General features: G+C 38.9%; 1 long non-coding RNA gene across 1 annotated transcript; it reads right to left on the bottom strand.

The window, feature by feature from the left end:
* Positions 1 to 6,876: 6,876 nt before the first annotated feature.
* On the bottom strand, positions 6,877 to 14,011 carry LOC122975325. Its single transcript, XR_006400629.1, has 3 exons — positions 14,002 to 14,011; positions 12,114 to 12,117; positions 6,877 to 7,571 (listed from the first exon to the last, which is right to left on the bottom strand). It is a non-coding gene; the product is annotated as an uncharacterized LOC122975325 (long non-coding RNA).
* Between the last annotated feature and the right edge of the window lie 688 nt (positions 14,012 to 14,699).

Here is a 14,699-nt window from a genome sequence, read left to right as displayed (position 1 = left end):
TACCACCAGGGTGTGCACAGGTATATCACATACTGCTAATGATTAGGATGGGATTAGTTATTTTTACCTCCTTGTTCATTATTGAACCATGTATGCTCTGATGAAGGTCTGATAGACCGAAAGCCCAAAATAAAGTGAAATACTGCATAGATCTAAGTGTGCAGAAATCTCTTTTATCAAGTTTGGACTCATTAATGCTTCCAGCACCTCACAAAGATTTAGTCAGGTCATACTGCATTAGCCAACCTTCCTCCAAAATATATTTTGAATATTCATTCAAACCAGCAACCCAGCAAAAGACTTCCAACAACTCTCTCAATCAGAATATCTGTTCAGAGAAATATCAGAGGAATATAAGTTCAACAAAGAAAACAAGACCAGCATATTTTTTTTAACAATAATTTCCTACTATAATGTGTCCATTGTAACATTTTTTATTAAAAACTCATGAAATCAACATCAGCAAACCCAGAGTCAGTGTGGTCTATAAGATAACATTGGCTAGTACATCCATGACCAGTTCATACGGTGTTCAGTTGGCAGTAAATAAGCTAGATTAGCTTGTTAGCAGAAGTGCTTGCTCGGCTACCCACGTCTGTCATGTGATCCTCTCCTTGCAGGTCGTAGTTGTCTGTTGAGAAATCCCCAAACCAAGGATCTTGTGAGCTAACAATGCTAACCATAAAATCACTTTGCCACCCAATTTTACCAAAACAAAACACTGAAAGACGCTAGAAATATCAGTCGAGCTGAGGGAAACTGTCGAGTGAGTCCAGTGATAATTCTACAGCCGACTCCTTTCACATTGTATAATTATTCATCCTTTGTTAATATAAGAAATATTGATTTGAGCAGCTTTAAATTAAGAAGATGAACTGTTTAAAGAGATTACCTCTGTGAGTTACAAGAAGGAATAACAAAACAAGCTTGTGCCCCTTCTGATACCAGTCACCTCTTACCAACTGCTGACTCAAGAAGTAAATAAACAAAGAACAGCTAAAGAAATGGATAATTCCTAATGACAAGAGAACCAGTTAACCACAAAATGCAAAAGCCTTTCCTTCAAAGTAATTATTTCCCCTGGTACACTCACTCTGATTGTCCTGTGACTCCCCCGTTCCTCTGTCTCTGACTATGTCTCTCTCCTGTTCTCAAGCACAGATACTCAGGCGGTCAGGATGACAGATGAGAGGAATGCCCGAGTTGTCAGAATTTATTCTCTACACACATCTGTCATCTAACCGGTCTTCAAAGGAAGAGAGACAGAGAAAGATAGAACTGGGGAGAATCGGCAAAATGACAAAGATAAAGAGAGTATGAAAATGAAGGAGGGGGAGGGGGAAAAGACAACATGATAATGGAAGAGGTGCATGGACGTGAGAAAAAAAGGAGACGGGAAAGAGAAGTCCAGGCTCTACAGTGATAGGGAAAGGGACTGTAAAGAGATAGTATGGAAACAATAGCACCTTGTAATTATTAAAACCGCTTGGTAACAAGATGAAAAACAGCCTTTGTAACTCAATTTTCATATGAAACATGACAATGAAATCTGAGTTAAAAAAAAACAGAACCGAGAACATGAGAGAGAAGCACAAACAGAGCGACAGAGATACACTATCAGTTCAGTGGATAACGGAAGGCTTGGGGAGAGGTGATATCCCTTCAAAGTGCAGCACTCAGTAGTCTTCCACTGGTGGTTTGTCAGCATGTTGATTAAGCGGTGCCCTGTTAGATCACCTGTCACATTACTGTTCATGTTACTGTTGCCTTTTTTTTTTTTTACCTATGAAACCCAGATTGGAGCCATTTCTCATCTTTGACTAGGCAGCGGACACTGGAATGAGTTTTTATAAAACACAAAACGAAACACATGTACAGAGGGACAGCTTAAGACATTAGGTAATTATTAAATACTTTCTCAATGCACAAGAAATATTCTCTACATAAACAGAGAGTGATACTACTGACACCTTTCAGTTTTCAGATTGCCTTCCTATTGAAGCTGTCCAACTTAAGCATTCTACATGTACAAACTGTGGAAAAATAAAGCACAGAGGGAGATGATATTGCTAGCAAGTATAAAGCAATCTTCCACTATCGGTTGATTAGCACAGCTTTCTTTTATCACCTGTCACACTTTCATCTGTGTTCTCGCTGCTCCTTGGGATATATTTCAGCCAAGAAACACAGATTGAAACTATTTTTCATCACAGACCTGGAATTGGGCATGTAATAAAAGAGCTGTGGTGCTAATATTGGCAAGTTAACATAGGGTATATTATACATGCAGCCTTTCTATATGTTGCTGTCATTTTTTCTGCTCTTTGTGGACAGTGAAGATGACTCAAACTGATATATGATGAAACAGTTACATCAGGTGAGGTATTTTGGGAAATTGAAGTTTAGAGATCTGAATTGGACTGAACACAGAGGCAGTCAACTGGCATGCACCACATATAAAGATTGAAATGTACTGAAGTGTGTTACAAAAATAATTTGACATTTTGAGAAAAGGACTTATTTGCTTTCTTGCCAAGAGTTAGATGAGAAGATTGATATACTACTCTTGTGTATGTATGGTGCATATGAAGCTATGCCAGTAGCCAGTTAGCTTAGTTTAGCACAAAGACTGGGAGCAAAAGGAAGCAGCTAGCCTTCACCTGTCCAAAGGTAACACTCTGGTTTGTGTAAGGATTAAACACACATGATATAACATATTTGTTAGTGAGCTATTGAGGTGCTGGCTTTGTTTCTGTTGGACAGAGCCAGGCTAGCTGTTTCTGTTCCAAGCCTTTATTCTCAGCTAATCTAACAAGCTCCTGGCTCTAGCCTCGTATTTAGAGTACAGTCATTAGAATGGTATGGATCTTCTCATCTAACACAGCAACAAAGCAATTATTTGCTTTGTTATTTGCAGTATTTCCGTATTATTCCTTTAATCTGTTGTGCTATATTGCTGTTGCAGGGTGAACAATTGTGGAGTGAGAAGTATAAAAGATGTGGACACCACACACATGGTGACCAGACCATGGTGCTAAGAAAATAGCAGTGGTGATGTCTCCAATTTATCTTGGCTAGGAAAATAAAAATTTATAATGAATAACCTACACTACAAACTTGGGTCACCAAGGTTTAAAGAAGTTAGTGTTTACCTGGCAGGGAGGGTCTGATGAAAACATGCTGGTTGCATTATGGGAATACATAGGATCAACCTTAACTAGTAGTTTAAAGTCAGGATATCTCAACATCTCCTATACTGATTTGACTATTCTTTTCAATTATTTCCATTTGAGTACCCCAGCTCTATTAAAGGGCCAATGGCTGGAACACTCTGTCAAGGTATTACTACCAGTGTGGCTAATGTGGGTTGATTCCTGAGGATAGTGCAAGTGGGAAGGCCACATGGGTCATTAAATTAATCAAAAGGGGTTTTCATCTTTGAAATATGAACATGCTCAGCAATTTTCATGGTTATCTGCCAATTAGAATATTTTGGACCAAAGTGTTGGGCGGACTGATTGACTGACCAGCAGACCTGGACCAGAACTGTCAATCATAGGCTCTATCACTATAATACAACATGGTAACTGAACATGATTTGTACATTATAGATTTGTAAAATTCTGTATCCTGTAAAAACTTTGGTGGCTCAGTCTTTCAAGTAAAACAGTAAATCAGAAAATCACTAGTGGACTTTCCACTCGCCAATTCTGTGAATTTCTCAAACAGCATGAGACTGTGACATTAATATCTCCATTGTATTTCTGCTCCCTTGCACAGTTTCAACAAGTAAGAAGGTTGTATTACAGGGTGGTGAAGAGAGCAACTCCTGTATTGCAGTGGCAGCATAGCTTTCCCCTCTTCTCTCTTTATTGCTGTAACACACACCTCCATGGCCTCGTGCTGCCAGGCGAGCTCCGTCGAGACGACAGCAGAATACAGTAATGAATTTAAAAAGCTGCCAAAAACTTCTCTCTCTCTCCTGGCCTTAGGACTCAATTTCCCTCGGCAGCGTATTGAGTTGGAATCAGATAACTGCCAGAAAGTGTGGAAAATCTAATGCATATCAAGTGAAGAGACATGCTGACACTCCCTAGTGACAGAAACACTGTGCTCTGTACTTGCAAAATACAAACCCAGCATAAAACTGAAAGGAGTGGAGTGGAAAGGGGGAGCTGAGAAGAAGAAGTTGAGCCATAGGTGGGATGGAGATGAGAGAGTGTTTTTTTTGTTGTTTTTCTTTCAGGAGACAGGAACCTAAATGGGCTTCGATTTCAATGCATGACATGTGTAGCAATTTATTTTTACGGGTCAGGCCCCATGGGATAGAGACTTTTTCTGTGACATACTGCAGGTGGTGCAAGGAGAGCAAAGGTTTGAAGAACACATGATCCTGGTAAACTGTAAATCACTGCTCAGTGGTGTCACCTAGTGGTTGTGGACATACAGTAAACTCTAGACCCATCAGAGTACTTGGATCCCAGAATTATATTGTTTAACTAAGTATAAGCATGTCATTGGTCCAGTAAGTCCCAGCTCTCAAGCTGCTACATATGGGGACCTACACCACATTATTTTTTCACCTCACTGGCATGATTTAGCTGCTTGAATCAATATTTCTATATTAGCAATGTATCAAATTACTTTATATAATGTGCAAGGGATCAGAAGTAGTGAGAAACCCACAAAGAGTTATAAAGCAGTTCTCCTCAACTCTACAGTGCCTTTAAGCATGTTTTAGCACATTGTTTTGGTTTTAAACTCCACAACTATACAGCATTGTCTTAAGCCACTGCAGGGCAAATGTTTTCAAAAAACAAAAGAGCTCTTATAAACCCACTGTACACTATCTGCCCAGCACCAAATGGCAAAAAGACAAAGTTAGCAATGTGATCTCATGGTATGGTGTATAAATAGCATGCCACTTTTAATGACACTTGTGTGTCATGTCTACTGTGTCATGTCTACGCATTTTTAACCGTTTTGGGTGTCATTTAACACCATTGGTTAGGTTTACGCACAAAAACCACTTGCGGGAAGATCATGAAATGGGTTAAAACAGTAACATGCGGTAAAACATGCCCGGTTGTTGATCTTGGAACAGTGCTCTCCTGCTGCTTGTGTAACTTTTTGCTAACAAAATATCTAGCCAACCACCTTAACCGACTCCGAATGAGCAAAAACTATCTTATATAATAAAAGAAAGTCACATTATATTGACATAATCTGAAATGTGTCACTTCCCCTGTCACTCAAACATGACAGCGTGAAATGACATGCGAAAAGCTTAAAATGCATAGTGATAACATACGAATTGACTTAAGAAATTGGCGTGTTATTCATACACCATTTGGTGAGACCAGCAACTAGCCAGTGAATATAGTGGAACATTTTGCAGCTAAAGAGCTAGATATTTCCATCAGGAGTTGGTGAAGACTCAAACAAAGCTAAAAGGTAACTCAATATTGGACTTAACATTGATATGATTGCCACAAACATGATTCCAAATGTATACTTATGTTACTCAGTGTATGCCGGATGCGTAAGTACTGTATACCCTTTGCTAACATGATCACCATAAGAACTTTATAAGATGATAATATGTCAGATGTTGTGTTTGCATCTTGTTACACTGCCCCCACCTGGCCAAAATTATCAGTAAATGTATACCTTGTATTGGCCTTGGTCTTTTTTTTTTTTTTTACGGACTTTGCATGCTCTCTATATCTTTGCATGAGTTTCCTTCAGCAAGCTCCAGTGTCCTCACACAGTCCAAACACATCCAGCTCAGGTGAAATGGAAACTCTAAATTGCTCCTATTTCCGAATGCGAGTGTGAATGTATCTGTCTATGTGTTATCCCAGCGATAGATTGGCAACCTCTCCAGAGTATTCTTGTGTTTTTCACTCAGTGTATGCAGGGATTGGCTCCACCCTCCCAGTGACCTTTCATGGAATAAGTCAGTATTTTAAAAAAAGGACTAGATGGCATAATTTAGTCATTTGTACACTCTTCTTTTTGTTTTTAATAAATGCAATCTGTGGCATTTATGACTTTACAGCACATTGCTTCTATCCTTATTACCATGACAATTAATTAAACTCCAGCAACCTTCACTTTGCTGAATTTGAACCCACTAAGTAAATTTAAGCTTGCTGCATGAGATTTATTGTTTGGTTGGGGTCTAAGCAAAAATGATGATAGGTAGAGAAAGGTTTTGCTAAAGGAAGCAGGGGAGTATTTGGAGTTTGAGAACTTGAGTACTGCTCATTTTGAAAGTGATGCACATAGAAGAAGAAGATAAATAAAGAAGAGGAAAATACCTAAGAATAGAAGAGGAAGGACTTCAGAAAAAAATAGTTGTTCCTTTGCATATATAGTGTGTCTGTGTGTATGTGACAGATAGACTGACACTCTCCAGTACTTGTTATCCTACTTGTCAATTTGTTTTAATAAGTGTGCCTATTGCTTCCTGCTTATCACAACCTGACATACGGTATTATTATAAAATACCCTGAGGAACGCAGCTTCCACTGATTTCAAACTAATGGTATTCCACTGAGGCAGTTTGTTCCATTTTTTCCCATTCATGCAGCGCAGACTTTGCTGCATTTTCACCAGCCTGCCTCTTATTCATATAAATGCACTTATGAACATTCAGCACATTATTACAGCCTGAGGAAGGAAACTAGTATTTGTTCATGCTGTAGCCACTCCTATGCCTTACAAGGAGGTTTAAAAGACACTGAACTTAAATATAGTATATATATATATATATATATATATATATATATATATATTACTGTACTGTAAGTACTGAGAGGTGAACAGAAATAAAACAGAAGAAGAGCTGACTTGACTTCCTGTTTACTTTCATCTGTTTGTTATACTGGATTAAGTGGGAGATGGCCCTTGTACAGGACATTGAAGTTTGCGTTCACGGAGGAGTTTAACAATTTTTTCTGTAGATTTGAATAATTTGCATTTACAGCCTCTGTGTGCCACATTTGAACTGCATCATCATGAAATAATAAATAAGAGAGTTTGCAGGTTATAGTGTACCTGTGTATTTAGGTTATATTCATGTATATTCTTAGACGGGTTAATGTATGTCAGGTTATTATGAAGAGGATTGTGTTTTCTGGTTTCTTGGTTTTCTGCTGCTCTGCATTTTTCTTCCTGTGTCTGTTCTGCCCTTCCCTCCACAATTTCCCTCCAAACCTGCCCTGCATCATCCTCGTTAGCCCTGCCCTTTTTCCCTAGCCTGTCAGCTTCTTTTCCGTTCTCCTGTTTCATCTCCTCACTCCACTCACATGAGTTTCACCACCCATCTCCCCACCTGCACCTCATCTACTCGTTAGTTCAGTTAGTATTTCAGTCCTGTGTTTCAGTTCAGTCATGTTGGATTCTTTGGTCTGTATTGTTCAGTTGTGCTCTGCTCTGTTCTGTCTGGTTTTGTTTTGTTCATTTTTGCTGTGCCTGCATGCCTGGATCTTTATTAAAGAGACATTGTTCAGTTCATTCTGGCTGTTTTGTCCTGCATTTGGGTCCAGATCCTGCGACTCCCCTGACTATAGCCATGGTTCCTAGAATCCTGATAATTGGTGTTCCTCTGATGTTTTGTCAATCTACTAGATTGGATTGGCAGAAATTTTGCACTGACATGCAATGCTGGTCCCCTGAGTTTTCATCGAGCACCAAAATGAGGTTGACATGTGGTTTTGAGTGAAATTTCCATTAAATTTGCCATTAAATTAAATAAAAACTTAATTGAATTAATTAAAAAAGACATTCATGTCCCCCTCATTATGAAATGTAGTAACTTTGATTCCTTTAACTTTTCATCGTGTGCCATAATATACTTGATTGAATATACCTGATTTATGACCAAATATTTGCAAAACTAATGTCATTCCCATTATCCACAGTGTTTTGTGCTAATTAGCACGCTGACATGTTAAACTAACAGATATGTTTGTGGTAAACACAAACATATCTGCTAAATGACAGGATGTTAACACTGTACAGCTACTGTACAGCCTCACAGGGCCACTAGCATAGCTGAAGGCTCTTAGCTTGTTATGGTATGTTCATACTTTCTACTGACATGCATTGTCAAAGTTATCTTAACATGTTTTATCTGATTGTAACACTAATGGAGATTGATCTTAATATGTGATATCACAACCCAAATCAAATTAATATTTTTGTGAAATAATTTAAAAAATGGCTACCTATTTTTTTCTTAATAGTGCCATTATGTTAATTTTTGAGATACAATGGCCTCAGTAAATTATTTTAACTGTGCAGAGCTGTTGGGGAGTGAAACATATAGTTCAGAGTTCAGTAGACGGTCTTTATTGATGGCTGCAAGTTAAGGGTGATCCATTGTGTCTCTGGTTACCTGATTAGTTAGCTGGTAAGTTGAAACTCAAAAAATATGTTGTGTTTTGCTCTGTTGGTTGATACTCTTGCTTGAACAAGGTATTATCACTAAATGAGCAAAATGCACAGTACAGCACACAGAAGTTCTTTTTGGTGATACATGGTGTTGAGACCCACAGCTGAGAAAAACACTTGCAGACAGTTGTTATCATATCAGGCTTTTCAAATACAGAGAAAGCTGCATTGATTCAGGTGTGATTTTCTTCCCTGTCTCAATCAATGTAGCCATATCTTTGACATTAAGCTTGGCGCATTACTCCCGCTGTACAGACTGTAGGTTCAATCAACAGGGATAATGCCATTTGAGAACAAATATACAATAGTTTGTGGCCCTAAGGTGTATCAGTTTCACAAATTAGGGATTTAATTCAGAATTTGCTGTATGAACACTCCAAAGCTTCAAGTACAACAAATAAATCAATAGAAATTGATATTTACTCTGTAAAACTTCTGTTGACTGCAACTTGGATTGTGATTCTTATGAATTGTGTTCCAAATCCCTCTTACAAAATGTCAACAGTGTGTGAGGACATATTTGAAACTAAACCCCAAAGCAGTTAAAGCTCAGTAATAAATGAATCAAAGCTGAGGACAAAGTTGTTTGTATAGGCAAAGACAAGGATGTTTCCAGTCAACTAAACAATGCAGGAGAGAGGGGTAAATTGATTCGCGTTAAAAATCTGTTAGAACTTCTGCATTTTAGCTGACACTCTTGGAATTACTTTGCATCTTTGTTAAGACAGGAGTGTCTTGATGCGTAAATACAACATTTTGCATTTTACCTGTTCATATTTCCTGTGCAGCCCCTGCAGTCTATCAAAACCTGTTTTACTGATGTGAAATTTGATTGTGTTTTGATGCATAAAACTTGTCTTTCGGACTGAATAATGTTGTGCACTGAGATGGAAGTCTGCCTGTGAGGACAATGAAACTTCTTCTATTGAGAGCAAAGTATATCTATCTCAAGTTGGAAGTAAAACTCATTGTGTAGTCAAGGTCAATGGGGTGAAAAAAGAGAAGGTTTGTGTATGTTCATGTAGGTGGATGTCTTCTTGACAGTGTGCAGACCTGTGTGCCTACATGTAAGCTCTGTGTTGCAGTGTAGCTACAGTATATGCAGTATGATATCATTGTAAGCTTGTGCAGTGCAGTGTTCAGTGCAGTGGGAACGAGAGGTCTGAGTCAGTGATGTTTACTTGATCGTGTGTGAAATCCAGTCGGCTTTCTGCTGCCTCTATCTCCCGTCAGCATCACAGAGTTATAACAGCAGTTTCCCACACAGACTGTTTGGTTGTGATTCTTAACTATGTGGAAAGAGTGTCAGTCAGATTGAGAACCTCTTTCCCCTCTAAATGGATTCAGTTCCAGTCATGCGCAAGGTGTAAAATGCACACGCTCAAGCGGGCATCTACTGCACTGCACACACATAAACACGCACAATTTCTCTCACACTCCATTGCCCTATCTCTCCTGGTGTATTGCTCTCGCACTTACTTTTTTTTGTCCTTTCGCCCATTTTTGTGTCTCTTTCCTTCTCTCTCAAGCTGACTGTGAGTGACATGTGATAATGACTTACAACGAGATAAAAAGGCTTTTACAACCCAGCCTCAGCAGACAGGATGGGAGGACGGGAAGAGGAAGATGAGGAAGAGAGACATTTCTACATCATGCTCCTCTCATTACCTGCTGGCAGTATTTTGGCGCTGGTAACCACTCCATATCCTCTCTGTGTCATGACCTAGCAGAGAGAAGGGAGGTAGTGTTTCTTCATTTTTCACCTCCCTCCTTTTTTCATATATCATCTTTTCTATCAAATCTATACCTCTATGATTCACTTCCGTCCTGTCTTCCTTCCCTCTCACCTATTTCGCCTTCACTGAACTATTTTTCCTTCAAATAATCCTGCAAATCAAAAAAATTGAGATAAGGAATAACTGTAACAGTACTGTTAAGTTGACATGAAATAAAAACATAAAAATGTAATATCCAAGTCAATGATAACCTTAAATATTCTACCAATGAGGTCGTTGTTTTCACCCTCATATTCATATTTTGACTTAACTTTTTCGTTTTACTTTGCACTTTACAGAAATATTAAGCCACTTTTTTGCCTCATTATATTATTTAAATCAGGAGTCTGATGAATACATTTAATTCTGAGCAGGATCTGTGGGTCTGTTGGCATTAACAGTGCTGAGCCATTACAGCTGAATTGGCAATAATGGGACTTTACCTCAGTTGGTTTGGTTTGCAGTATCTCCCAGTTTTTGCAGATATCAAATGTAATTATGGTGTTGGCTTTCTTGCTATGATAAGCGACCTGGGAAAAGTGTTTTAAATCCTAGTCAAATGTGATCAGATGGTGAGCTTCAGCCGCCTTGGCATGGTCAAATGTATTTTGTATTTGACTTGCAAATTTTGCTGGAGCGAGCTCAAACTGGATGTACATTTAAAGGTGTGTTTCAAAGCCTTACCTTCTCCGTCTCTGTGTGTAACACCTCAACTGCTCTCATTTTCTAGATCATAAGGATATGAGGAGGGAGAAAAAAATCAAGAAAATAATTGAAATTATTGGTATGCAAATGGTAAATGGAATTCTACAGTGTTATGATGGAGGAAAAACAACAAAGCTGGGTCCTTAATATGATACCAGTGAACAACAGCCTGCTGGTTGCAAAGTTCACTTGTGACCAGCGGGTTTAAGGTTTAAACCTGGGAGTTTTTCCTGAATGATAGACTGTGACATCTACTGCTGACGAGGGCTCCAAAGTATACCAACATGTACTGTATATGGATTTGAAAATATGATGTATTGTTGATCTGTAAACAGCATGCTCGTATACAATGTGCTTCTTTGGACAAAGTGAAATAAGTCAACAGTATCTAATGATACTAGAAATGATGTATGCAGACACCACTGTGTACTTCTGTTCTGGGCTGTTTTTCAAAGTTGGACTTAATTCCAGTTAAAGGTACAGTGTGTAGAATTTAATGGCATCTAGTGTGTTACCATAGAATGAGCCCTTTATATTTATATTCCTATATATTGCTATCTGCAACCTCACTGCTACATGCCACTAAATCCTACACACTGGTCCTTTAAGAGTCTTAATAATACAGCGTATAATTATATTTCAGACCAGAGTGTAGGGTTTGGGGAAGAACCTTCCCTGTTTTAACATGACTATGCCCCGTGCACAAAGCAAGGTCCATAAAGAATTGGTTTTCCCAGTCTGGTGTGGTTAGACTGATCTCAAAACCAGCAAACACCTTTTGGGATCAATTTGAACACACACTTATCGCCCAACATCAGTGCCCAACCTGTAATGCTCTTACTGTAACATAATGTAGAAATCTTTCTATCCTGAGAGGTGAAAGTTGCCATGTCAATGAAACGCCTTGAAAGAAAAACAAAAGACATGAACCTTATACTTTAAAAAGTCACTGCTGTATTAAGACACTACTGTATGTATCACCCTATAACTTAAGATATCCACCAAGTGGCTGTATCAGCTACATTTAAAAAAAATTATAGTGTACAAATGTTCTGGGACATGTAGAAATGGTGTTAAAACATATTTAAACAACTCAGCATTCAGTACAACCATCACAAATCAATAAATCATACATCCATATTCTTGAACTGAGTACACAGTGGTCCCCCCGACCAGACTCCAAACTGAGTCCAGACTTTTTACTTAATCCCTGAAAAGCAATTTATTTTACCTTCCTACTTGTTTGAACTCCCCAAAAATATTCTCAAAGTCCCATTAATACCTGCATTGCAATAACTTAAATTTAAAAAAGTTAAAAAAGAAATCAGCAGCCGCGAGGCCTTTTGCTATCAGTCCCCGTTCATATGGATTAACCTCCCTGCTGACGTCAGACATTCCGAGTCTGCCGAGTCCTTTAAATCTAAACTTAAAACTCATCTTTTTGCCTTAACCTACAATTAGTTGCCTTTAATTGAGCACTTATGACCTTGTACTGCACAGCGGGTCAGTTTCTGTCTCAATGAGTTTACTAAGCGTTGTCCTGCCGACAAGATTATTGATTATTGCAACTGTTCTGATGACCATTGCATCATTCTAACCTTCTAACCTTCGTTTGTTTGTTTCACGAGCACATGAGCGTCTGAGCTGTGGGCCCCTCCCTCTTATCTCCTGTTCTCTCCCTTTTTCCTCCCCCTGTCCTCTCTTGTCTTGCTGGACCAGCACCCATCCTGGAGCTGCTCTGTTTCCCTTGCTGTCGGTGCCATTTCCTGAGGTTTTGGATCTGGTTCCTCATTCTGCAGGAGTTTAGCCTCACCTCATGTCTCTCTCTCTCTCTCTGAATGATGTCTTTATCCTTCTTTCTCTCCTCCGTGAATAATGTCTGTGTATGTGAATGGTGAGATATAAGTCTCCCTTGTATGCATGTGTAGTCTGTCCTCCCAGGTCTCCATGTTTATGGGGGTCATGTGGCTCAGGTTTTATTCTGTTTTGGTGGTATCTGGATTCTGTTTTGCATCCTCTTCATCACATTCTTCATCTATATATTCTAAATATATATTACAAATTCATTATAATTTTGGTATCCTGCTCAGTGCTGTATTCTGTAATTTGTGTTCTATTTCTCTACACAAAAGGACCACAAGGATCCCTCCTCTGTTGCTATTCCTAAAGTTTCCTCCATTTTTTTTCCCTGTTAAAGGTTTTTTTAGGGAGTTTTTCCTTATTCGAATCGAGGGTCTAAGGACAGAAGATGTTGTTTTGCTGTACAGACTGTAAAGCCCCCTGAGGCAAATTTGTGATTTGTGATACTGGGCTATGCAAATAAAAATTGACTTGACTTACTTGACTTGAATTTTGGGTCCAAAGAAACATAGGCAGGCATGTAAATGCTAATTACTAATTATCCCCTTGTTGACACACGTAGTCATTCTCGCACACGAGCACGCACACACAAACACAAGCACAGACAAACTAGCTGGTGAAAGATGTATCCACACACACACAAAAACACACACAGCTGGGCATTAAAGTATTGTTTAGTGAGTTTGTTTGTGTGTGTTAGACAGCCCACCATCCCTAATCTACATAATCAAACAAGCTTCCCCTAAACACATTCTGCCGCATTGTTCATCATTTGCTCATTTAGTATTAATTAAGACTGGCTTTGTTTTCCAAAGTTGAATTTGATGATGGCAAGTCCTCCTGAGGTTGCTTACCACCTCGCTTTCCCTTCCTTCCTTTTATGAAGTTTCTCACAATGTCATCAGCCGCTAAACTGAAAGCAACCTCAGCAAGTCAGAAGAAGCCTTTATTTGTCAAGATGCTCACAGTGGGAGGCTGTTTCTGGTTTTAAAAAAAAAGGTGGTTCATAAAGAAGAGGAGACAGAAAAACTACATTGAAAAAACACACACATTTAACCTTAAAATGAAGAAAGTCAGGACAAGCAAAATGTTTTTTACCTTCTCATGTTTCAGTCCTTTTGAGGAGATTTGGTATAAGAACACATCCGCACAAAAATGCACACAGCTCAGTAATAGCATACATAATTTAAAGACAGAATACAAGAACCAAGATTTGAATATTGTAAACAGGTGCTGAATAGCTTCCCAGGATATGAAGGGAAAAAATAGAGCCTATGCTGTGCTTTACTGTGCTCCACATTCTATAAATATGTTGAAACCTGAACCAAACGCTGAAGCATTATTTACATATATCTATCACTTTTATCATACACTCAGATGGATGAACACACCGACAGCCGTGCAGAGTATTACATGCCTCTATACTGAAAAATGCAGCCCATCATACATTATGCATATGGAAGAGATAAACCTGTGTTCCACATCAGTGTGAAGCTGCAGTTTGCATCATAATGGCAGCCGAATGCCACGGTGTAAATGTATGTTGTAGACTGGGGTGTATCCCTGTACAGGTGAGTGTGTGAGACAGAGAACAAGACAGTATTCAGTTGTGGCATTGTATAGAAATATCAACATGCATGCATTTTGTAATGGAAATTCACCAGAGGTTCAGTTCTAAGGTTAATTGGTCATATTGCCACACTGCGTTTGTGTGCGTGTGCATGTGCCTGTGTGTGTGGGGTTGTCACAAACATACACTCAAGGACACCAAACTGCATGGAGGTAGGGTTGTCATGGAGTATATACTGGACATAAACACACATTCATGAGCATGCATGCCCATAATACACAGGGCTTGCATGCATTTACAGATCATACAGACATTTAAGCTAATGCTAA

Source organism: Thunnus albacares, chromosome 23 (assembly GCF_914725855.1).
Source record: "Thunnus albacares chromosome 23, fThuAlb1.1, whole genome shotgun sequence".
Classification (NCBI taxonomy): Eukaryota; Metazoa; Chordata; class Actinopteri; order Scombriformes; family Scombridae; genus Thunnus; species Thunnus albacares.
The sequence above is the reverse complement of the archived record's forward strand: the minus strand, read 5'-3'. Positions and strand labels throughout refer to the sequence as shown.